General features: G+C 42.9%; 1 long non-coding RNA gene across 1 annotated transcript in view; it reads left to right on the forward strand.

Annotated features, from left to right (window-relative positions):
• Positions 1-25,848, forward strand: part of LOC102379838 — a 78,641-nt gene that overhangs the window by 48,277 nt on the left and 4,516 nt on the right. The window contains exon 2 of the long non-coding RNA XR_323740.1: positions 10,572-10,701. This is a non-coding gene — a long non-coding RNA (uncharacterized LOC102379838). The remainder of the gene's footprint in view (positions 1-10,571; positions 10,702-25,848) is intronic.

Consider the following 25,848-nt stretch of genomic DNA (forward strand, 5'->3'; position numbering starts at 1 on the left):
CCCTTCAAAAAAGGCTATTGAGACCATATTTAATGCTATCTAAAAGACTGTCAAACTTGGGGTTTCCTTTGCAACAGACTTTATAGCTGAAGACATGAAGGGATATTATTAAAATTAAAACCTTACTTCATATTTTACTTTTTTACTTACTATTTTAAGCTGTGAGAGACAACAGGGATCTTAACAGCATTTTATTTATTGTTGGACCTGAGGCACACTCGTGTGTCAACACAAAGAATCTCATTTTCTCCCTCAGTTTTTTTCTGCACACAAAATCTCCATATGTGATTTTTTTTCTGTAGCCTCTGTCATGACCCAAAGGCATGATTTTGTGTGTGCTTCAGCACCAGAATTATCCCCGCCAAGTTGCAGCTTCATTGCACAGGAAAGTTTCCTGTTATAGAGGAAAACCCCGGTGCAGGGACGAGTTTCCCGCCTTTCTGCAGCTTCTTTTGCAGAGTGCATTGCTCAAGTTGCAAGAGAAATGCACGGTGCAAAAGAGTTCCCGCTACCGCATGCAAATTCGTTCCCCGCTATTGGCTAGTTTTAAATTATTCCCACGTGGCAGCTAACGATTGGCCTGTTAGCCGTATAAGAGGCTTGAGCAGTTTCCGCCCAAGCCGAAGAAGACTCCACATCCATCTCGTGGGGACTCTGGGTACACGGCAGGGTAATAGAAACCCTGTGTGAGATCCAGAGAAGCGTGGCGGCCCGATCCACCGCCCACCTCTTCCCGTCTTCGAACGCAACTTTTATAAGACGTACTTACGATTTCTATTTTGGTGTCAAGCAAGTTTTCCAGCCTACACCACTGCCATCTCGGTGTAAGTAAACAATCTTTAAAACTACCGCTAAGCGTTTGTGCCTAATTCCAGCTCGTCGCCCTCCCTCTCCGATCCAGCGTGCCCGGGCTGCTGGCCACAGCCCACGTGCAGCACGGAAAAGGGCCCGGGTTGTGCCTAGCCCGCACAGGTAACAGGTTCTGTCTCCAGTGCAGCCTGTTGGACACGCATCTGAGGCAGACTGCTTACATGTATAACACCTCAGAAGCTAACAGTTCCAGCAAAGGTAACTGTCCTGACTCTAGAAATGTCTCTACAGGCTGCTAAAAATGATAGCATGCCAAACCTCCGCTCTCTCTGCTTCAGAAAAGCGCAGTTAGGATTTTCACTAATGGCTAAATGGGTTTTTCTTCCCATTTGTGTTGCTACAAAAATGGCTACAAAGACTTTGCTTAGTTTTCCTTTAGATGATTTAATTTTCTTTCTAGAAAGACAAAGCATGAAAAAAAATTCAACCCAGACGGAGAGCAGCTCATAAATGGGTTCTTTATTATTTGCAAAAGGTTAGTACTATTAGGGATCAGGCTCAGCATCTCTTTGTGGTAGCACCTGTATCATGAAATCACAGTCTCTGCCTTAAAAAGTGTACAATCAGATCTGCTCAAACTAATTTTGCAGTAGAAAAGGGTCTATTTGGTAATGAATATAGTTGTTCTCGCCTCTTCCCCCCCCACCAAAAGATGTTGCCTTGAGAGTTGTCATTCATTAGTAGTCCCACAGTTACTTTTGTTCCACATATTCTGTGTTTCCTTAATTTTATTGTTAGATATTATAGACGTCCCCAGTATAGGGCTGTGAAACAGAAGTATGCATGTTTCATGCTAATGAAGAAACTGCCACAAGATTTTAAGTATGTTGCATAAAGAACTTCTTTGGGTTCCTTAGTTTAGAAACTTGAGGCACAAAGTTACTGGGGAAGATCTTAAGGTCTGTGTTTTAAAGAGCTAGCTCAGGGGTACTGAGCCCTGAGCCTGCGAACCAGATCCAGTGACCCCCAGCCTGCAAACTGGCCCCATGCCATTCATCTGGCCTGCAGAGCCAAAACCATGGGAATGACTGAACTAAGCAATCATAATGGTCTTCTCTGGCCTTAAAAATCTATTGATTTGGGGTTCATCTCATTCTGCTTTCCCATATTTGCCTTTCTGGTAAAAGTTAAAATGTTTTGGATGCAAGTTACTACCTGTTGTCAGATTACAATGATTATTACCTTACTGTTACGATAATGATTGATGGTAGTGTTGCAGTCCTGGGATTTAGCTATGAATCAGGGCCTCATGTGTTAGCTGTTGAACACCTGCACATATTACATTAAAGTCCCTGCCCTGAGGAGCCAGAAGTGGAAGAGGCGCCAATGAGCAGGTGCAACACATGGACTGCAGTACCAAGCTAACTAAAACACGGGGCCATGTTTTCAGAGGTCTGTACTTGCTTTTGAACATTTGCCTCCGAGCCTCTGACCCTTGGAGGCTTAGGCCGCATCTACTCCACCTCAATGTGTGCGTCTACACATGATATTAATATGGTGCAGTTCGCACTGGAGTTTATTACTTCTGGGTGCAGCATTTATATGTACGCCCAAGACTGCAGCACATTGAGCCAGGGTGGCACAGCCCTAGCTAGCAGGGGGCCCCAGGGGTCAGGCTGCTACCCTGGAGATGCTTCTCTTCAGGCTCAACATGCTGCAAAAGGGCTGGCTGGGGCACAAAGGTACTACAGTGAGGGGCTAGCCAGCAGGCAGCCCCTGCACTGTAGCACCCTCAGGTCCCAGTCAGCCCTGGTCACAGTCTACATGTGTGTTGCAGCAGAGTACGTAATTCCACCATAGGACAGTACTTATGTCAGGCAGTACTATCCTACGACGGAGTTACTTAGTTTAGTCCAGCCTAATAGGGGTGCACGTGTAGACGGTGACACTATACTGTGTAGCTGAAGTGTCTCTGAGACATACTGCACCCACTGTAGCTTGAAATGGAAGTTGTGTAGTTGCCTTGATATACTACACTGTGTCCTGAGACAGATTGCTCATTGGCATGTGCCCAATGCTGCGTTAAGGTGACTATGTTACTTCCATTTCAAGAGGTAGAGAGTAAAGAGCAGGCCTCAGTATGGTGCTCCCTGGTGCCATGCTCGGGAGCTTTAGACATGTTCCTATTGTCCATACTCATAAGGACTTATTTGATGTTGAGGCACCAGAGTGCCAAAGGTGCCATTTGCTGAAGGAGAGCAAATGTCCCGGGTGTTTGTGGCCTTTAAAGATCCCACAGCAATTTCTGAAAGGATGGTGCTGCCAGACCTGGTGTCCTCACCGAGCAGCAGTGTGAGTAATTCTACTCTCTTTCTCTGTGGGTGCATCTACACGTGACCCTACATCGCTGTAGCAACAAACAATGGTGATGTAGCATCAGTGGGCAAAAACCTTGATGCCGCAGCTACATCGCCGTAGCAATGCTATGGCAACATATTGGCTAAACATAACCATGCACTGCTGGCACGGCACAGTATGGGCTTTTACTGTGTTTTAAATTATTCCCACGTGGCGGCTAACGATTGGCCTGTTAGCCGTATAAGAGGCTTGAGCAGTTTCCGCCCAAGCCGAAGAGGACTCCACATCCATCTCGTGGGGACTCTGGATACACGGCAGGGTAATAGAGACCCTGTGTGAGATTCAGAGGAACTTGGTGACCTGATCCATTGCCCACCTCTTCCCGTCTTCAAGCGCAAATTTTATAAGACGTATCTCCGATTTCGATTTTGGTGGCGCGTTCACCCAGAGCATCTGGAGCTCTGTTCCATGGAGCCTAGCAAACTCCACGCGACCGTCCGTGTTGTCTGTGTCTGTAACCGCAACTCAAGCAAGTTTTCCAGCCTACACCACTGCCATCTCGGTGTAAGCAAACAATCTTTAAAACTACCGCTAAGCGTTTGTGCCTAATTCCAGCTCGTCGCCCTCCCTCTCCGATCCAGCATGCCCGGGCTGCTGGCCACAGCCCACGTGCAGGATGGAAAAGGGCTCAGGTCGCTCCCAGCCTGCACAGCCTCAGTCATACTTGTGGGAATAGGAGGGACCCTATCCACTTCCATACAAGTTGGTTCTTTTCTAACAGTTCAGGATATGTGATTATCAGATAAACCTGGGAAAGCTGTTCCTTTGAAGAAGGGCTTAAACTCTTCCCATTAGACCTTCTCCTCCCAGTGTACTTATGGCCTTTTCCTAAAGTTACCTTCCAGTAATTTCCAGGATTGGGTGTCACTTTAGGCTGTGATTAACTCACTAAAGAGAGGCTGGAAGCCCGAATCTCTTAAAGGGGCTTCTCCTGGACTATTCTTTAGCTTCTTGATGTATAGCAAAAGGACAAGGAAAGAAAATTGAAGAGCATTCTCAGAAGAAGCTCTGCAGTGACAGAGTGAGGAAAGTGCCAGCGATACTGTCTCCTTATTCTAAAAATGTTCCTTGTCCAGGACTAGACAACAGCAATTTCTTCTGTGATTCTGTAATATCATTGCACAATGCTTGCCAGAAATCATTGTATTCCTGAAGATCGACATTGTGGAGGAGATCTATGAAAGTGGTTCTAGTTGTTTGTTGCTTGATTAATTCATTAATTTTTAATTTATTTAATTAAGCACTTTGAAATGTATAAATACACTGTTCAGGTAAATGAACAATATTACAAACATGTAAACACATAACAAGGTACAAAAATAATATTGGATTGGTAGTCTGTTTTTAAATAAACTTTTAAAACAGGAAGTAACTAAGCATAACTTTTGTGAAGAAGAAATGTCTATAAGCTGTTTTTTTACCTCCTACTTTGATAGTGTCCTAGTGTAAATATTTTAATACTTCATAGAATCATTACATTAGAGATGGAAAACACCTGCCATGCTATTCAGCTTCCAGCATTCTTTTCCCATCCCATCTTCCACAGATGATCCCCAACCCTATCACTTTTACTCCAGCTATATGTTAAAGTACTTTGGGGATACATAGCCCTGGGAGCCCTGGTTCATAGAGACTGATTTGTCTCTGGTTCATAGAGACTGGGCTGCTCCAAGTCATGCAGTCTCTTCTCTTTGATGACCTTACTAAAGGATGTGGAGATGTCTGTTACAGGGCACTAAGGTGCCTGCTCCTCTTAGAGCAGAGATAAGCGCCCAGGTACAGGTTGCCATGGCAACTGGTTAATGAGGGAACTGGCTGCACCTGCACCTGGTCAGCTAGCAGGAGGAGGCAGGGCCCTAGGCCCATATAAACCCCAGGGCTGGGACATGGGAGTTAGTTCCCTACCAGCAGTTGAAGGGAAAGGAGCTGCCAGGAAGGAAGGGCCCAGAGATGTGGTAGCCGGCAGATACACTACCCTTAGAACAAAGGGGACACCAGGAGCCCATAAGGTATCCTTGCCTACTAGGTACCGAGCCTCAGAGAGGGAGTTTTACTCTTTTAAAGAGGCAGAGCATGATGTGAGTTCTGCATTACGTTACAGCCCAGGGACTCAGGGTGGTTGGCTGGGGTTGGTGTGCTGTCTGATAACACCAGTGGTTTGGGTGAGGCTATTTGGGGAAGGAGGAAGCCTCATTGGGGCCCACTGCAGTGTGGAGACTCTGGCACCAGGAGGGCACAGTATTTGGGGAGAACAGAGCCCGACGCCAGAGAGGGCACAGAGACAGGGCTGCAGAGAGACTGGCGAGGACAAGGGGCCGAATTAATATGAGGCCTAGGCAAGACAATGCCCATATCATCTATGAGGCTTGGGGCATGGTAAAGGGGTGGTTGGAGCCACATATGCGGCCCATAAGGCTGAGAGAGTCGGGAACCATCCACAGTGAAGAGGGACATCAAGGGGTTTAGAAACAACAGGGTTAATAGGATCTAGCCCGACCATGTCCAAAACTAAAGCTCAAGGGCAGCCTCCCTATATTCATCATACCAGCAAGAAGTGGCAGGCAAGAACGAAGGTGCTTGAAGGGCAGGGCTGGCATGGTTAAGGACCTGGGGGTAACATGGCCACCCCTAGGTACCTCACCCTGCTACAATGCCTATGAGCCTCTTTACCTATTGGAATGTAATCTACATGCTGGAAAAATTTGAGAGCCCCTGGTCTAGCTGATCCCCCCCCTGCCAGTGAATAATGGTAATCTAAAATGTATTTTAAGTGTCTGGTTTGATCTTAACTATTTCAAGCAGAAGGATTCCAAACCATTCTCTTACTCAGTAAGTTGCTTTGGATACTTTTCAATTTTCTTCTCAGTTTCACCCTTTTCATAGCTTCATAGACATTAGGGCTGGAAGGGACCTCAGAAGATCATCCAGTCCAGCCCCCTGCCCCAGGGGCAGGAAGTCAGCAGGGGTCATAGGATCCCAGCAAGAAAAACATACAAATGTCTCTTGAAGGTGTTCAAAGCAGGTGCTTGAACCACCTCCAATGGCAGACTATTCCAGACCTTGGGGGCTTGGACAGTAAAAAGTCCTTCCTTATGTTCAGCCTGAAACAGTCATGGAGGAGTTTGTGACCATTTGACCTTGTCATCCCTTGGGGTGCTCTGGTGAACAAACGTTCCCCCAGGTCCTGGTGAAACACCCCTGATAAACTTATAGGTGGCCATCAGATTGCCCCTGAGCCTGCGCTTTTCCAGGCTGAAGAGTCCCATAGCTCTCAGCCTCTCATCATAAGGTCTGTTTTCCTGACCTCTGATCATGCACGTGGCTCTTCTCTGGACTCTCTGGAGCTTCTCCACATCCTTTTTGAATTGTGGAGACTAGACGCAGTACTCCAGCTGCCTGAGCTCACCGTAGATTTGCACTTTGCATACACAGATGGAGAGTTTGTCCCCTCTGTGTATGATCTATGTCTTGTACTAGTATAAAATATTTTTTATGGGACTCTTTTTTTTTTCCTACATTTGTCCAGTTTGATGTAGGACCTGATCCTGCAGTCTAGATAATTGTATCCACTTTTATTGTTCAAAAGGGCTTTATTCAGATATTAGGATCCATTCATATGAATCCAATTGCAGGTTCAACTGATCATGAATTTTTTTGAACAGTGGCCTTGTCTTTTCTCTCTAAAGGGTTATGTGCACATGGCATGGGATATGCAGGACAGTCTTCTTATTTATGCCAAGTAAGGACTATTAATTGTATCTCTTCAGTTTTAATTTGTATGGAAACTTTGGCCACCACCTGTATGATTTACAGTCAGTGTAATCCCACTAAGTTCAAAAGTGTTGTGCTGAGGCTGTAGAAAGAGGAAAAACAGTTCAGACTCAGCTCTAGAATAAATTGACTTGAGTGTTTACAGTTATTCAGGAAAGCAGCTGTTCAGATTAAGATGGGCAAACTCACTGAAGATATTTGTTGTAAAAGACTGCAAACAGGAAAAAAAGATACTGGAGACATAAGTAGTTTCTCACAGATGTCAGTTTCAAGAGGAATTTCACTGACAAAGCCACTAAAAATGTGTCAACAGAACAAGAAATGAAAAGATGGTTTTTGTTTCATATTGTTTGACAAAGTTTTTGACTAAAGAGAACAGAAAGTTGGAGGCAGTTTTAAGTGCTATTTTTATTTTGTTGTTGTAGGTCAAAGATTCCAAAGCAGATCAAGCATAGCATTTTCTTGGGCACCTTACTAGCTCACTGAAAGATATAGCTTATACTTTTCAATTAGAAAGAGCCTATTTACTTGCCTACCACATGCACCTCCCCCTCCCACCCAAAAAAACCCAAACATCTCTCCAAAATGGACTTAAGCAGGGACACTAATTTTGAGTAGAGCAAGCGTACACTGTGATTAATGGATGGCTGCAACTTCCCTTGATGAGCTTGGTGTGGAAATAATACTTATATTATTTAAAGGAACTACTTACAGTGAAGAAGTAACAGTCATACTACTGTACTTGCAAGGGCTGAGGCCTGGCCTTATTGCTGTCCTACCACACCAGGAAATTATTCTGCCTCACCCAGAGCATCTCCTGGGATGCCACCCTTCCTGGACATGCTGTGTTTCCAGGTGGACTTACTTCATGTCACAGTCTGCCTCTAGAAACAAGGTGCATGTCTTATTTGGAGATGTGTGAGAAAATACAGTAAGACTCATCCAGTAGGTATAGTGTACAGAAGGTAGCAGAAATAAAAGTAGTAGATCATATGGTCTCAGTGTATACCACTTGAAGATTCAGAATCATGTAAAAGCATTTTCATTTACTGTGAAAGAAATCCTCCATTTTCCTTTTGCACTTGTCTCTCTCCCTTTCCTCAGAGAGGATGAGCTTCCCGACTAATTCTATGTATGTTAATATTTGTTTTTAACTCTCCAAAGGAATCATCTCTAACTGATATGACTATTTGGATGACGACATGATATATAAGCATTTGAGACCTGTTTTTTATTCTCTGGCCCCAGAACTCCGAGGGCTATGTGTCCCCAAAGTACTTTAACATATGGCTGGAGTAAAAGTGACTGGGTTGGGGATCATCTGTGGAAGATGGGATGGGAAAAAAATCCTGGAAGCTGAATCTTGATGAATATTCTAACTTGTCCGTTACTTATTAATGACAAGAATGAGCCAATTCTATAAAAGTGAATAATGGACAAAGTTTGGGCTGTAGCCTCATTCTCTCTGGATGATAATGAAAAGAAATATATTCTTACCCAATATTTGGAGTTTTGTAAATTATTTTTCTCCTCTGTTTGACTTCTCTTTTCTTTTCATTTTAGCATTAGGCTTGGATGAGTGCTTCTGGCACAAATCAGTTCCTTATGGCCCAACTCAGCCTTTAGATATACAGGCACAGCTCCCAGTGAAGTCAATGGGAGTTGCACTTGGATGTCCAAGAGCAGACTGAGACCCAATAGTCCTGACACTAGCAAATATGCTATACATTATTTTTAAATTATATTAACTAAGAAATTATGTTTCCCCAGTGGAGTTTATTCTATTTCTTCTGCATCAACCACTTATTTTCTCAATAAACATTTCCAACTGAAGCCACATCTGGTGGTTGATTAGTTGAGTTATATGAAAGATAACTGACTTGGAATTAGGTAGCAGAGGCTAAAATGCCTTTAGGAATTCGATCAAATTTATGCTTTCATATGTAGAGAGCAATTTAGTTTTAAATGTGTGGTACTTGAAATAAATTAGCTTACATTTTCAAAGACTTCTTTGTTTAGCAAGGGTTTAAAATGTAGGATAATCTGTCCCTTCCTGTACTTCTAAAAAATTATATCCTCTATTGCTCATATTACCTGGACTCAGTAACCTTTGGATGAACCTTCCCAAACCACAAATGACCTGGTACTGTACAAAAATAACAGTCCATTGTGCTACATATTGCTGAGCTGTGTGCACAAGTGCCTGAATGAATCTTTTGTTGAAGTAATTACAGGTAATATTACACTTAATTTGACTACAACAGATGCTTCCTAGGAAAATGTGATGTTTTGCTCACTAATAGAAATCTTTAGATTCAACATTCTCTACTGAGAGTGGATCTACATTTATATAACTGACCTGGTTTAAATATCTAGGTTTTGACTTTGAGCCCAGCTCTGTGTAACTCCATTGACTTCATTGGTCTTTCGGATTTAAGCAGAATTGGGTTCTGTTTGCTCTTCTTGACATTAAATAATCAAGCATAGGTTAACTAGACGTAAAAATATATCTGATTAAAAAATTGTTTGCAGTCCAGGATAATATGTATAAAATACTATCTTCTCAGGCATTTATACACTTCAACACAGGTACATCACTTTGTTCTTGTTTTTGAATTAGACTCTTAAGGCAGAAACCTATTTCATTTGACATGCCCAAATGCACTTACCCAGCCACATGCTTGCCATTTTTGGCACTTACACACAGCTTGTTATCCTATGATATGCACAATGTGGACATAAAAATGTCTATGTGGCTACTAAGACATACCCAGTAGGCTGCCCCCTGGCTGAGTTAGATCTGAGCCTTGACCACCAGGTTATTGGGATAAAAATATGGGAGTGTCCTCCTCCAGCATCTACCACACACATGGGTTTTTGCCAGCCTAATTGTTGTGACTTATACTCACCTAGCATATGCATGCACTTGCCGACCCACAGCTTACATGTGCACACTGCACACAGAATAGGATCACAAACTGTGTGTAAGAGCCAACAAAGGTAGTTATGCAACTGCTTTAATTTCAATTTGGATGCAAATAGTGAAATAGGATTCTGCCTCTCCTGCATCTCACTCCATTCTTCAATTTCCTCATTAATCTTATCAAAATGGCACTTAGAAGACAAACAGAAGAACTTCCACATTATCATATTTTTCAAGAACCAAGAGTAGCAGCAGTTTTGTTTATTTTTTTAGACTTTGCAGTTATGCATGTTTTAACAGATACAAAGTCAACCACATTGAACTCTTTTGTTTCTTTGCTAGAAACTTCTAGGAGGGGAAAATATTTTTATTGCAATCTGAGAACTGATTTCAGTTCTAAGGTTTCATTCAAAGAAGTAAAAGTGACTCTAATTGTCTTGAGATAAATATAATTCAAGTCTTGCGTCAGATTTTTTAAAACTAGATTTACATCTGGAATGCTAATCACTCTTACACCATTTTCCTTTTTTTTTGCTAATGCAATCATTCCTTAGCTGGTGTTTTCATTAACATTGTACTGAATCAAGCTATTGTGCCTAAAAACATGAAATTCAATTGATTTTTCTCCTAATTTTCTCTTTATCTTCAGTATCATATTATGAAAATCGTCAACTGAGAACCCTAAAAAAACAAAATTCTGAGGTCAAAGCCACACAGCATGAGCAATAGTGTCTTGAACTTCCTTTATCAATGCCAAGCTGAAGAGACCATCTTTACAGGTAAGAGTATCCTTCACATTCTTAGTTCATATAATCCTTGGCCTCTCTGAAAAATTGTTGACAAAAGTACCAATTTGTGCTATATCTGTAGTAGCTCTGATATAAATTTCCCCGTTTCTCCCCAACCCTGTACTTTGGAACTAGATCACTAACATACTGAAAAGCTATCGTGTTATGACTGTTTTTTCTCATTCCTGATGCAAGCTAGATACACACTGCGATCTAAAGCCATAAAACTTTGTATTCAGTGTACAAATATTCTCAGCCATTGCTTCTCCTTGTTGCTCATTCAAAGTTCTCTCATTTTATTTTTTTGTTGTTTTTCTGTGAGCATAAATTAAATCAGTTAACCAAATAGGACCAAACTCAAATTATGGTATTAACTCCCATTGGTAAAATGGAGTTGCACCAGGCAAAAATGTCACCTATTCATTAGGGCTATGTGACGCTTCGGACCACAATTCAGATTCGGAAAAGATTTGGACAATTTGGAGGCTGAATCTGCAAGTCTGAACTGAATCAGTTGCTGCTTTTGGCTTTCTGAATCGATTTGGAAAAGATTTGGCAATTCAGAGAGGTGTCTGTATGGGGAAACCGAAACTTAGAAGAGGGAGGGGGAAGTGGGGGAGCCAGGGTGGGAAAGACTGACATGTGTAGGTGGCCAGTGAACATGACTTCTGTTTGACTGCCTTTCCAATTAGTGTCTGGGGGAGGGACATAGAAACAACATAAAAGCTTCTGTGTGCAGACTTGCTGTGCCTTTTGTGAGATGTTTCTGTCTGAGCAACAGCGTCAGAAAAGTACTGTGCTACCTGGCTTGCTTCATAATCAGTCAGTTGCAATTTACCTGCTCCTTTTTGTTCTTAGAAAGAGTTGGATAGAACTTAGCTTAGCTTGGTTTAGCTTAGAATCTATTTACTTAATACGATCCAATTCATTTCTTTCAATTTATATTTGCTCTCTTTTTTTATCTGGGGGTTTTTTGTTGCAAACTTTGAAAAAAGAAAGCTCAGTGTTTTCCCTGCCAGCGTGATCCATCACTGTGCAGGAAGGCACACAGATTACGCGCGCGCGCGCGCACACACACACACTTATACACAAATAGAAGAAAAAAAATCAGATATTCACAGGAGTAGAAGAGTCAGATTATATATAGTAGTTATTAGTTTATTAGTAGTAGTATACATAGAGACTAAAGTCAACACAGAAATCAGATTCAGATTGAGACTAACACAGAACTCAGGGTCTTAGAAGAAGGAGATATATAATTTTAGGCACACATTACAACACAGAAGAAAAACAAGAAGTACTGTAGTAGTCACACAGTCACATTATTAGAACATCACAGAAGAAGATGCCATATACACTTATTAATAATCAAAGCAGAGTCCAGTGCATGCATTCAACACAGAGGAAATAACACAGAGGGAATAAAACACACAACAGAGTCACACTTCAGTTTCCTAATTCATAGTAAATAAATACATCATAGCAAAGAAGAAGAGAGACAGACAGCACACTTTTTTTTACGTAGTTCTTAGCACTTATTACTGAATCAATCAAACAATCAAAGAAGAGTCCAGTGCATGCACGCAACACAGGGAATAAAACACACAACACAAAAGGAGTCACACACACACACACAAACACACACACACACACACACACCTTTGCAGCACAGGAAATATTAATATGAAGTGTGCTGGAAAGGCAGGTGCCAGGTCTTCTGGCAGGGGAGGGAGAGGGGGTAGGAGGAGAGTTACAGCTGCAAGTTCCCCCCAAACATAGAAGTATTCTTGTTGCCCTGTGGGGTCACACCAACTCTCAGGATCTCAATATTGTGCTGTTAGACAGGAGGGTGTGACACAATTGCACATATACAAACACACAAATCAATTGGGTGTGCACACACGCGCGTGCACACACTACCAACTCAGGCACATACACATCCAAACCAGACTAGGCATATGCATACACCTATCACCAATTCAAGCACATACACACACCAAAAATTAGACAACAATCAGTTGTCAATACCCACACACTCCATACACATACATGGATCACTAATTCATATATCACACACATGATGACATATATATATATATATTCACCAGTTCACATGCATACCATCCACCTACACATACACACAGGTGAGTTCCTAACTTGGATGGTATGTTATATATGTGTGTGTTTGGGGTACTTGGGAGAGAAAGTGTAAGGAGTGAAAGTTGCCAGAACCAGGATTAGAACTGGTAGACTAGAGAGAAGTTGGCTGAGGAACTGAGGCTTGGGGTTACTTAATGTCAAGTGGCCCCAGGGTTACTTGAAGTCATTGGTGCAAGGGGAAAAGCCCAGTGGCAAGGAGGAGACAGCCAGGAAAGAAAGAGAGGTAGACTGCTTGGAGGTTGGGGCTGGAAACTGAGGCAGAAACTGAGGTAGACAGCTGAGAGATTGGGGGGCAGAAAAGTGGTGGCAACGAGGAAACAGTCAGGAAACAGACAAAAACAAACTTGAGGTTTCAAAATAACAGGTTTATTAAACAGACAACACACTACACCGCCCCATTTAGTTATCGATACACACACACACACACACACACACACACACACACACACACACACACTCACTCTAAAGCACTCACAGTGGCAGCAGGAGAAAGAGACTCAGTGGGAGTTGGAGTCCAGGTAGGGAAGAGAAACAGAGTCCAAGTCCTTGGTTGATTAGGGGGTCGGGGTGATAGCTACCTATCCAGGCTGGAAAGGGGTCCTTGTCCAGTAGGTGTTGTCCAGAGGGGGGTCACTGGCAGGGGCTCTGGGTAGATAGGTGGTGTGGCATGGTGCTGGTCCAGATGGAGAGGGCGTCCCAAAGAGTCCGTCTTCACTACCCTTTTTTATGGGGCAGACTACCTCTGATCTCTTATGGGGAGGGCCTGTCCAGGCAATGTCAGTCCTGTTCCAAAGGGTTCCAGGTGTTCTTCTGAGCATATGCAGCTTGGCACAATGGTGGGTTGCCTCATCTTTTGTTTCTTGAATGCGGAGGGTGGTTCCAATGGCTGGGTCATTGGTCCAGGTATTGGTGTTGATGATGCAGTCATTTAGAGGGAGCTATTTTTAGACCTACTGCCATTGTCGCTCAAGTACCCTCATTCATTCCCATTCATTCAGGAACCAAGTTACATAGGAGGGGTAAGTGTGAGTCATAGGTTACAACATACATACACAACAGGGCATGGGGAAAAGATGAAGACTTGACAAACAAAATGGAAACTCGACATGACTTATGCTAACTTACATATGTAGGCCTAAATCATATAATACCAGTAAAACAGTAATATAGAACACTAAAAATCAATATAATCATAATAATTGTACAATATAAAGAAGGAGAAAAAACAAATACGACTTGCTACCAAAATAAAATGCTGAAACTTATCCTGTCTTAGCTCACTTATACTTTTCTGTAGGGAATAGAGAGGGAGAGAAAACGTCAGAAATGGTTGGGGAGGGGGAAGGAATGAATTTTAAAATTAAAAAAAGAAAAGAAAAACTTGGTGTTTTGCTACATTCTTTTCCCAAGCAGCCATGATGCTTCTGCTGCCAGTGGAAGCAAGGAGGTGAGAGCAGTGTCTGCATCTGATGTCCCTGCACCTGCACCACCTCTCCTCAATCCAGAAATAAGCACCAGCAGCAAAATCTCTCTCTTCCACCCCAATGCCATCTCTTAGAGTGAGCCTCCCACTGCCAGAGGAGGAGCTGGAGCTGGAACCAGGGGTGCTGAGCGCCTTGGCTCAAGCAATTCTGGGGGCTGAGGGGGAATCAGAGTTTGTGCTCCACACCCCTCAAAGTTCCCTTAGACCCAGGTCTCCTCCGGAAAGCAGCACCTTGGAGGAAGCTGAGGTTGTGGAGGCAAGTGGCTCTCCCGAAGCAGCTCCTCCTGCTGTTGTGCCTCAGCCTACTGAGGAGTGGGATAAGGCAGCATCCTCATCCTCAACCTAGAAGTGGGTGAGTAGTGTAGTGTGGGAGCATTTTGAGCTGGCAGATGATTCCAGGTTTGCTATCTGCCAGCACTGCCAAAGGCACATCAATTGGGGCAAGGATGTGAAACACTTTTCCACCACAGCGATGCTGCTGCATCTGAGAAGGCAGCACCCCCTTGCCCTTCTGGCTGCTCAGCCTGGCAGCAGTGTGAGCATGCCAAAAGGGAAGTCTCCTGCTTGCTCCAAAGCCCCTTTACCCCCAAAGCATAGGCAGGCCACCCTGGACCAGTGGGGGAAAGGTGGACAGAAAGGGGGGTGCGTTCCCAAGGTGAGTGAAATCACCCAGAGCATTGGAGAGATGCTTGCTCTGGATTTCCAGCCTTTCTCCCTAGTTGAGCAGCCAGGGTTTAGGCAGCTCATAGTGCTTCTGGCCCCATCTTACAAAATGTCCACATACAGCACCTTTAGCAGGATGGTGGTGCCCTCCCTGTATGAGGCATGCAGGGAGTACTTGAGGGAGGAGCTGCACAAGGCAGGGCCACAGGTAGCCTTGCACTTCACCTCCAACATCTGGAGCAGCTGGGGTGGCGATCACACCTACCTCTCCCTCACAGGGCATGGTGTGATCAGTCAGGCCATCAGTGGGCTCTCCTCTAAGCCAAGGTGCTGGATGAGCCCCACATAGCAAGGGAGATCATGGGGGCCATGAATCGCATGGTGGAGGGGTAGCTCATCGGGCTAAGCTCACCCGCGGGTTCATGGTAACCGACAACGGGGTCAATATGGTGAAGAGCTGATCATCCCACAGCACAAAATCATGAAGGTTGTGGAGACTCAGTGGATCTCCACATACCTGATGCTTGAAAGGCTGGTGGTGCAACAGAAGGCCAACTTGAGAACCAAATGGAGAAGTTCCAGGGGATCAGTGTTCCTGGCTGGGGCAGGCCACTGTCACCAGACTTGCAGGCACTGGTGAGGCAGCTGAAGGAGGGCATCAGGAGATGGCTGGATCCCTTGCAGTCCAGTACAGTTCACATGATGGTGGGCATGTGTGACCCAAGGGTGAAGGGGAGCATGTGCACTGGCAGCACCAAAACCCTCAATCACTGGATGCAGGTGCTGGTCAACAAAGTCAAGGAGGCCAAAGTGCAGAGGCGAGGGGATGTGGAAGAGGGGGATCCACTTTCCCATGCCAGCACTGGCACCAGCACCAGCCAGTCTCCTCCATGCCAACCACTGCCAATGTGGGCCATGGGCATGACTTCAATGCCGGGGTACAAACGCACTAGACCCCAGCCTTGGGCAGGTAGCACTGAGGCTTCAGTGGCTACCTATCTCACTGAGGATGTGGAGCCACTGGACTATGACCCATTGGCCTACTGGGCAAGCAGCAGCAGCCCCATATATGCCAGGACCAACGATCCCCTGGTGAAAGGTGTGTAGGAGATGTCGTAACCTCCTGCTAATGCACACACACAGAGTCCTGGCTGGGGAGTGCCAGACCTGTCACATATTTGACAGGCCTGACCCTAGCTGGTTTTAAGGCAGTTGTGAAGCTCCCGGTGTGTTCAGTTTAGCTGCCTGGGATGCCAGCTTTTGCATGGAAAAAACCTTTGTCAGGCTGAGGAAGTACCTGCAGTTGGTGTGTCTCCTAGTCCTGGATGGAAGGAATAGTAAAGAAGCCAGAGGCTGGCCTGGCATGCAATTAAGGCAAGAAAGCCAGTCAATGAAAATGAAAATGGAGGCATCGTAGCAATGCAGGTAAAAGTGCAGGGGTACCTGGGGAGTCAGATGTCCGGCAGGTTGCAGTGTGTCAGAATTCCACTGTCTAATCTATATTGAGTCCATGAGTTTGTGTACTTAGGAGGCTGATGAAGTGAAGTTCATAGGACCGGGTGTGAAAAGTGGTTTGCATTGTAATTAGTCCCCTCTCAGGATCAGACCTGAGAGACTGGAAGCAGAGTGTTTTTTGGTGAGGAATGTGCCACCACAGGTAGTTGGGTATTGTTGTCTTTGATAGATTCTGGTGTGCAGTTTGTGGGTGTACTGGAGATAGTTGGCAGGTTTTGTGTTTTGAGCTGTAGGAAGTTGGCTTCAGTTCTGGTGATGAGGTTAGGTGCTTGTTTGAAAGTACAAACCACTTTTCAGAGCTGGGCCTATGAACTGCTCTTCATTAGCCTCCTAGGTAGTAGGTACAGAAACTCATGGACTCAATATACACAGTGGAGTTCTGGCACACTGTGACCTGCTGGACATCTGACACCCCAGACACCTCTGCACTTTTACCTGAGCTGCTACATCCCCCTTCCCTACCCCCAACCTGTCCCTAACCCTCTGATGCCCCCATTTCCATTTTGACTGACTGGTTTTCTTGCCTGCATTGCGTGCCAGGCCAGCCTCTGGCTTCTTTACTATTCTTTCCATCCAGGACCAGGAGGCACACCAACTGCAGGTACTTCCTCAGCCTGACAAAGGGTTTTCAACCCGAAAGCTTCCTAAGATATATATTTTTAAGTATTCCCTTTTTTTCATAATAAACATATAGACATAAAAACACAAGATAAGCCATCACACACCATGAGTAATATCATATATCCAACACAACACAACATTTTTACTTCTTGCTGTCAATTCCTTTATAAAAAGAAAGGCTCTGTGACCGTTCCATTTGGGTACCTTTGATGCTGCTGTTGATGCTACTGGTGTTGAGCCAGCTAAGTTATTTTGACCTGCCATCGTTTACAGTGGTGGACCAAACTGAGGCTGTAGGGGAGGAGAAGACCCCACTGGGGCACACTGCCACGTTGTACAGAGGCCCCAGCACCAGTGAGGGCGCACCTGAATACAACTACAGACACAGACACAGACACTGAGAGCACACCTTAACAGACATGCTAGAGAACAATCACTGTTGTCATGAAAAGTGTTGGACCAGAATGAGGCTGTAGGGGAGGCAAAGACCTCACTGGGGCACACTACTATGTTGCATAGAGGCCCCTGTGCCAGTGAGGGCATAGTTTAACACACAACACAGTGTCACCCACTCATGTCACAAGTTTTACCTCTTAGTGGCCAGAGGTGCAGGGCCCCAGAAGCCAGACTCCCCTTGCACCTATCTCTTTGACAGCTGGCAGGCTTTGTGGGTGCAGCAGAGCCTAGCCAGCCTGCAGTAGCTTTTTTCACCCCCCTGAACCCTAAGAGAGACATAGCTGGCAGTCTTCATGGCTGCAGTAGGGCCTAGCAGGCCTGCAGTAGTGTTTTTCACCCCCTTGTGCCCTAAGACAGATGGACACAGCTGGCAGGTTTCATGGCCACAGCATGGCCTAGGAGGCCTGCAGTATTTTTTTTCAACCCCCTGCATCCTAAGAGAGACACAGCTGGTGGGGTCTGTGGCCTGGCAGGGCCTAGCAGGCCTGCAGTAGTATTTTTTTACCCCCTTGTGCCCTAAGACAGACAGACACAGCTGGCAGGCTTTGTGGCTGCAGCAGGGCCTAGAAGGCCTGCAGCGGTTTTTTTCACCCCACTGTGTCCTAAGAGAGACACAGCTGGCACGCTTCATGTCCTGGCAGGGCCTAGCAGGCCTGCAGTAGTGTTTTGTCCTTGAACCTTCGTCTGTTTCACTCCCCTCCCCAGCCTGGCTTTCTGATACACATTTGAAAACACAAAATAGATATCCTCATATTGTATAACCTTGAGCAAATCACATTTCAACATTAGAAACTTCATGGCAATGTCTGTCTTTGCATTTTCTAATTCATAAGGGTTTTTTTGGATTGATCCCAAGACAGTGGCTCAAGTTGATCCCAAGATAGCTGCTCAATCTGATGGTAATTTATTTCAGTTGTGGGATTTGCAGTGATAAAGACTTAAATGCTTTTTTAAAATCAGGCAAAGGAACATGATAGTAGAATAGCAGCAGCAGCAAGTGACTCTAGACACAAACTAACCTAGAAACATGCATTCAGTTCCATTAATGTCCCTCTAATGGTCAAAAGTCCTAGTGTTTGGAGTGTGAGCAATACAGGAGAGAAAAATATAAATATGGAGGATGATAAAAGACTGAGGGGGTGAATGTAAGGAGAATGTGCAAAGTAATTTAGTGATAGGGAAAAAGTTTGAAAAAGCAGGCATTGTTTGCCAACCTTCTCACAGGGCACAGTCAGAAGTTACATTTATCATGTGATCATCCCTTTGAAAGCACTCTATAACTATGCCCTGACAGAAGTGCATGACTGCAGAGTGCTTTAAAAGTCCCCAGTTACACAACCAATTAGCCCTCATTATATGAGGGTTCAGATGAAGGTGCTCCAAAGCAAAGCACCTTCATTAACTTCTGTCTCCTCAGGGAGCTAGACTGCCCCCAGTGCTATCTACACTATGGGAATAGAGGGGGAGAAGGGAGGAGAAGGAGCTTGGTTTGGTGTTTGCCCAGCCTCCTGCACTATAACTGGTTGGATGGATTGAAGCCCCCACAAGGTGAGGGGGATCCATTTGCCCCACCCCTAGGGCAAGCTGGGTAAACTCTAGCCTGAGCTCCCTCTCTCCCCCTCCCATCATGAAGACAGCACAGAGGGGAGTGGGGAGAGGAGGTGACAGGGTTAGGAGAGAAGTTGCAACCACTCAGGTCCTTGGCTAGATTTACTTCAAAACAGAGCTCAATCCCCCATACTCCAGATCTACCTGTGAATGTCTGTTGGGTCAAGAGGGTCAGTATAACTCATGGAGCTTTCTCTGAAGTGCTATGAGTTAGACCAGGGAGCTGCACACCTGCTAGAGCCCACAATTTCCCTAAAACTGTGTAAAATCAGTTCTGCTTCTATGTTATGACCAAATGCTAGGTAGTGTTGGAACACGAGGATCTGGCAAGAAAGCTAAGAGTTTCTACAGGCTTCTGGGACCAAATGGCCACCCAAATAATCATGTTTGAAGCTACTTGGGAAAGGCTCAGTGACAGAGTAAATGATCCAATGAGTTTGTGCCATATAGAGTGCAACATGCAGCCTTGTGCTTATTCACACAATGTCTTGTTCCTTAATATCAGAACATTTTTCAGCCTATATATGTCTAGCAAATACTGTAGATTGCCATTTAAGAATTCGGAGCAAATGGAACAGAATAAGGGCTGTAAATTCCTACCTATTCATGGTGTCCACACTCAACTTTGTTGTTTCTCACAAATGATTGTAATCAAAAAGTATTTAATTGAATAAAATGAAGAAAGTTGTGATGATGGTCCTTTTAATAGGATATAACCATAAGTGTAGTTCTTAAAAATTATTTGATCCTTTCATAGTAGGAAATCCAAGAGAATAGTGTTTGAATGTGTTCTCCATGAATATGGAGTCTGTCTCTCCCAAAACATTTACTCTTTAAACTTTTTTAAAAGTTTGTTTACTCTTACTGTCCAAAGATTTTTATTAGAATGCAGATTTTTCCTAGTATACCCATTCTATATTCATTTGGTATAAACTGTGTAGCTATGGCATTGTAAAATACACAAGGTAGCAATGGAACTAATAGTCCAGTTAGCATCTGTATGACTGTAGCTACAGCTCAGTTTTTGTTTGTGCCATGTGAATTGCATCATTTTCAAGAATATATTCCAACACTGGAAAGTTTGGGCCAAGATTTCCAAAACTGGGGTTATGACTTCCAGAAACACTTAGCATGGGTTTAATTCGACTCCCATTTGTACTGGTAGAAGTTTTACCATTGACTTGAGTGACCTAACAGGTCCCATTTAGCATTTTTATAATTTCTAACCTGGGTCTTTAAGGTTAAGACCCTAAGATGCTCTTTAAGATGCTAAGATGCTTTATGTGCAAAAGTGTAGAGCATCAAGAAACTCTTTCTGGTTCAGTGGGATTTGGATCAGGACCATATGGGTAATTTTAACTTTAGAAATAGTCAAGACTCTTTCAAGAGTACAAGTTTAGTGATGGCCCATTAAAAATGCTGCATTCCAAACAGTACACTCACTATGGTTCTGCACAGCTTGATAGCACTGCAGTTGGCTTGCCTACCAGAGCAGCTGTTAAATGCTGTAGATTCCTTGATCTTAAGCTAATGGAGCTAGTTTGGCATTCATTGAAGCACTGTGTCTGTTGGGAGGTAAAACACTATAATACAAAGAAACTTGTGGTTACAGTAAGGAGATTATTACCAGAACACCTACTGATGAAAGAGTACAACTGGGACACTGACCACCTTCAGAAAGTTTTCCCAATTGTATTTTTAATAACATTGGCCCACAGAATGAGAATGCGTACTCTACTGGGTTGTAATAATTCTTAGGAATGCAGGGGCCCACAAACTAAGCATTGTAAAACTATTGTTTTCACATTTTTCCAATAAAATTTTATGACAGTGTAAATCTGTTTTTGTTTTATTTTTAATGATGGAAATTTGTTTATCATAAAAACAATTCTTTTGTCAAAATGTAGGACATAGGATAGTGCTGTAATTCATCCATTTCAGTACTACAGCTTTCATGACCCCTGTCAGAAAAACAAATTGCAATACATCATTTAAAATATTTTACTTACCAACCAAACGAATCACAAAATTCAAAGTGCACCGTGTTCTGCACTGGCACTGCTGTTAATGGCAAGGCTAATCCAAAACATAAAAGGAGTTAAATGGCAAAAGGGACGGTGATCCTCAAGCACCTGAAGTATTTATGACAAGAACCAAGCATGAAAAAACAGACTTGATTGATTGGCTATGGCCTAGTAGAACTGCTCAACCTCCATTTATCAAAAATTCCTCTTATCCAGAAAAGCAATGTACAATGATTTCTATTAATTAAGTTAAAAATTCTACCTCCATTTCAAAGTGAACTCTTTCGCCTATATCATGTTAGAATAATTGCTTTTAGATACAAGAACAACTTCTGTTTTGGTGCATTGCTGTCAGGAAAACAGCATCCACTGCTGCTTTAGAACACAGTAAATGCATATGAAATCAAAAATATATAAAATATAGCTGTTTTAAGCAGCTATATTTTAATAACTTGCAGGTAACAAAATATTTTATACATGTACAAAATTCTGTGATTTAGTACAACAAATAAGGAAAATAACCACAAAAACATTGCAAATTACTAAATAAAGAGAGCTTTTTGGGAACATTTAAGCTCATTTAGTGTCATATGCACTATAAAAGTTATGGTATAACAAGTCAGCATTTTCCCACTCTTATTTTTTCTGCTTTGAGATATCATAATATTTTCTTGTGGTTAGAAAAGGGGGTAATTGTGGACAAATGCTGAATTATTAATACAGACCACCATAAATGTAACAAAATATGATCAGGCATATCTGCATTAGTAGCATATTTTGATCTGTATCCCAAACTGTAACTTACGTCTGTGACTTTCCAGGTGGCAGAATGCAAGTTTCAGCCCTGCCCTCTTGGAAAAAGAAACAGTTATCCACCAGCTTATTTTAAGAATTATTAAATTGCAGGACCTGAGAAGAAGCATGAATAGCTCTGACCTAATCTTGTAGGAAGCACTCAAAGCACTCTGAACAGGGAAAGTTTGAATGAAAGAAGCAAACTGAGCCTGAAAGCTTGCTAAGAACTTTTTTTCCAACTACTCAGTTGGTCTAATAAAAGATATCACATATACTCAAAGAACCTTGCTTGCCTGTGTCTTTAGACCAAAGGACATAGGCTACAACCAAAAGCTCAGCAACTGAGATTCTCACACTTACAGGAGGATGTGCGCTACCTAAAAGAATGTGAGTTGGTTCCATTCTTTTACAGTAACTGAAGAGGAAAGCCTAATGAATGTAGCTTGTAGTGAAGTGTAGTATTAGATAAGACTAAATATTTAGTGCATCGCTGTTAAAAAAAAAAAAATCTCTCTTCTGCTGCTTTGTTTCAACTGTTGGATAAAATGCTTTGTTTCAAAAAGATTGTGGGTCCCCTATCTCTGGTCAGGTTAGTGATGAAAGGAAGTGAAGGTGTCTGAAGCCCAGTCTGTCTAGTAGGGTATTAAGCGTTGGTACACGAAGGGGTAGATTTTTTTGGTACAAGACTGGAAATGTCATGAGATTCTATCTTGAAACAAGTTAAGGGAAAAAATCCAAATATAACTTGGATATATCCCTGAGCACTATGATAGTTATTCACTGTAGTAGGCACTGTAGGCTCTAAGCAAGATGTCATGGAACTACTAAAAAAAAGACCTTCATTGTCCTTCCCTAGAATTCTCTTGCATGAGAAGTCAAACACCCACATCACAATTTGAGATAAAGATCAAAATATGTTATAAATAAAACTATTTGGGTTAATGCCGTAGCACATAAAAGTGTAAAACGTATTGGGCCAAAATCTCAGCTATTGTAAATCTTCATGGCCCCACTGACTTTCAGATAACTATTACAACTACACTAACTGGGTATCTTGTCTATTTTTTTTTTTTCATTTTCTTCCTACCCTTCCAGATCTGGACTTTATATTAGACTGAGAGTATGTGTTCTTGTTTACTTCTTAGTGAGTGTTGTATTTGTGCTTTTAAGATATAAATGGGGAGTAGAAAAGGAGGTTATATACTGATCAGTGCTGGAAAGAGCAATTTTCCATCAGACAAGGTCAGTCACTTGGCAAGAGAGGCAGGCTTAAGAAATAAGATTTTGGGGGGCAAAATAATGGTAAATAAAAGTCCTGTCAATGCCAATGACTTCTGAATCTCCAGAGAAACCAGGACATTAATTCAAATAATTTAGAACAGAGGCAATTGACCACTGAGCAGTTTGGGGCTGGGTATCTCAGCACATAGAAGAATACTGGCTGAATTTAAGAGGAGATGCTGTCTAACCCAATAAGAAATGGAAGAAGACTGCATTAAGTGCCTGTGGCTACCCAAGGTTAGACCTTTGGTAAGGCAACATTTCATAATTTGTCCTGAATTTGGCCCTTGACTAAAGAGGCCAGTACTCCAGAATCTTAGCATTTGAAAAAAAATCTAGCCCTTGTGACTGAAAATAACTTTAGAAACATTAAAGGAACAATTTAATGGGTATACAAATCAGTAATTTTGTACCTAAATAGCCTGACTTCCAAAAGTGCTAAGAACCCATCATATTACCCATTAGTCGTTAGAAGCTGCCAGAGTTCAGTATCTATGAAAATTAGGCCATTTACTTGCAGTGAAAATATTGACTGGGGATGCCTAAAATTAAACAAGCTCTTATAAAACAAACATATCAAAGAAAAAAATCTTGGCCAAATTATGTGACACATACATCAATATATAGAAAGCTTGAAAAACCCACAAGGCTGTTTAACTTTTTAAAAGCCAGTGATAGGCATGTTTCCATAATGCACTGCACCTAGAAGACACCTAGGATGCACTGAAGTGGCTCAGAAAGAGGTCAGAGTATGATGCATCTTGGGACATGGAGATCAATCAAGAACTTTGGCTCATCCTGAAGAAGGAAGGCTTGAGGTACTGTAAGGAACAGCAGCCCCCAGAAGGCACATGGGTAATACTTCCAGATCAGATTATTGTTGTTATTTTCAAAATAAAATGTTTAGTTGCTTTTTAATGCAAAACTGAAGAAAACCATTTCATTCAAATTGTACATGAGAAAAAAAAAATCCATTTTGCATTCAGCTATTTCAGTAAGGAATGCTAAAAACAATCAGACCAGTTTCAGTTTGGTGAACTCTAACAAAACAAAGGTCAAAAACAGAAGCAGGTGCTGGACATGTCCTTCAGAGAAAAGAGTCCAGTGTGCAGAGGAAAAGAAGACCCTTCCAGCAGGGCTGGAGGGAGGCGGAGGCATCATGTTTATCGACAATTGCTAGCCTGATGAGAATGAGAAAGGTAGAGATCCTTTCAGTGTTGAGGATAACACCCTGACTAAAACTGGATAATATCTGGTTCCTATATGCTGTCAGGAGTTTCAGAGAAAAAGAGAGTGCTTAGTTGAAAAATAGGCAGTTCAACCTTGTATAATAGTCTGAGACTTTCAGAAGTCTGTGTTAGAGTGACTAACTAAAATAGATAATTAGATGGAGGAGAGAAGTCAGGTGAGGAAAAGTAGATTTATGAGTCTTCTGGGTAAAAATAATAATTGGCTTTCTATGACAGGGTTAGATATTTTATGGCTCTTTTTTTAAATGTTTCAACTAATGCAGGGGCAGGCAATTAGTTTGGGCGAATGGCCGCTTACCAAGTTTAGGCAACCTGTTGAGAGCCGCATTTTCTTCTCTGGTGCTAAGCAGGGGCTTCTGGTTTGGGGCGGGGGTGGGGAACTGGGAAGACCTTGCTGCTGAGTCCTGCCATTGGCTTCCCCTGGGTCCTACTGCCCCTGGCTCCTGTCATCTTTGACAGGCAGCCAGGAGCAAATAAATACTAAATTTCTAAATGTTTTAGGGGCCCCGGAGGCCAGATAGAATGGCCTGGTGGGATGGATCCAGCCCCCAGGCTGTATTTTGCCCACCCCTGAACTAGTGTGTCTAGCTCTGAAGGCCTAGTTGGAAATAAGCATGGCTGGAAATCTATATTTGTTCTTTCAAGAATAACCAGGATCAACTTGAGATTTAGGCATGTTAAGGCATTCTTTGACCTGATCTTCTCATTTCCCTCATATTACTTCCCAAACTTTTGAAAATGAAGACCTCTTTCAAAAAAAACCCAGTGTTTAGGGTAATTCATCTCATAGAAACTCATCAAATTTTAAGATCTATCCATCTGGTCCCTTTACACAAGGATGCACTTTGTGTATCTGCACAATGTTGTCTTCTTTCTGTCCTTACAAACTTTGAGAAGCAATGAAATACTGAAGTGTGTTGACATGTGCAATATTATTTGCATATGAGTTAGCATTATTGTAAAGGAATGGAGACGTTTACCCCACAAAGCAATGGTTTTCGACTTTCTGCAAACAGAGATGCATCTCCATCAATTACACTTGCTTCAGATTCTGAAATGCCTGTTTGCAGCTACAACAGTACCAGATTTTGTTTAAAAGAAAGCAGAGTCTGAAGAACAATTAAAGCATTTTTTCCTGCCTCCTTTTCCTCCTGCTACTCCTTCATCATGCTTCCCCAAGGAAGCATACTCCACATTTTGGAAAACACCACCCTAAATTAGTCCACCCTTCTCATCTGTCTGTTCTTAGACTGAGGAACTATACCCAGGATGGTCTCTTCCG

The sequence above is a fragment of the Alligator sinensis genome, unplaced genomic scaffold, assembly GCF_000455745.1.
Source record: "Alligator sinensis unplaced genomic scaffold, ASM45574v1 scaffold486_1, whole genome shotgun sequence".
NCBI classification, from domain to species: Eukaryota; Metazoa; Chordata; order Crocodylia; family Alligatoridae; genus Alligator; species Alligator sinensis.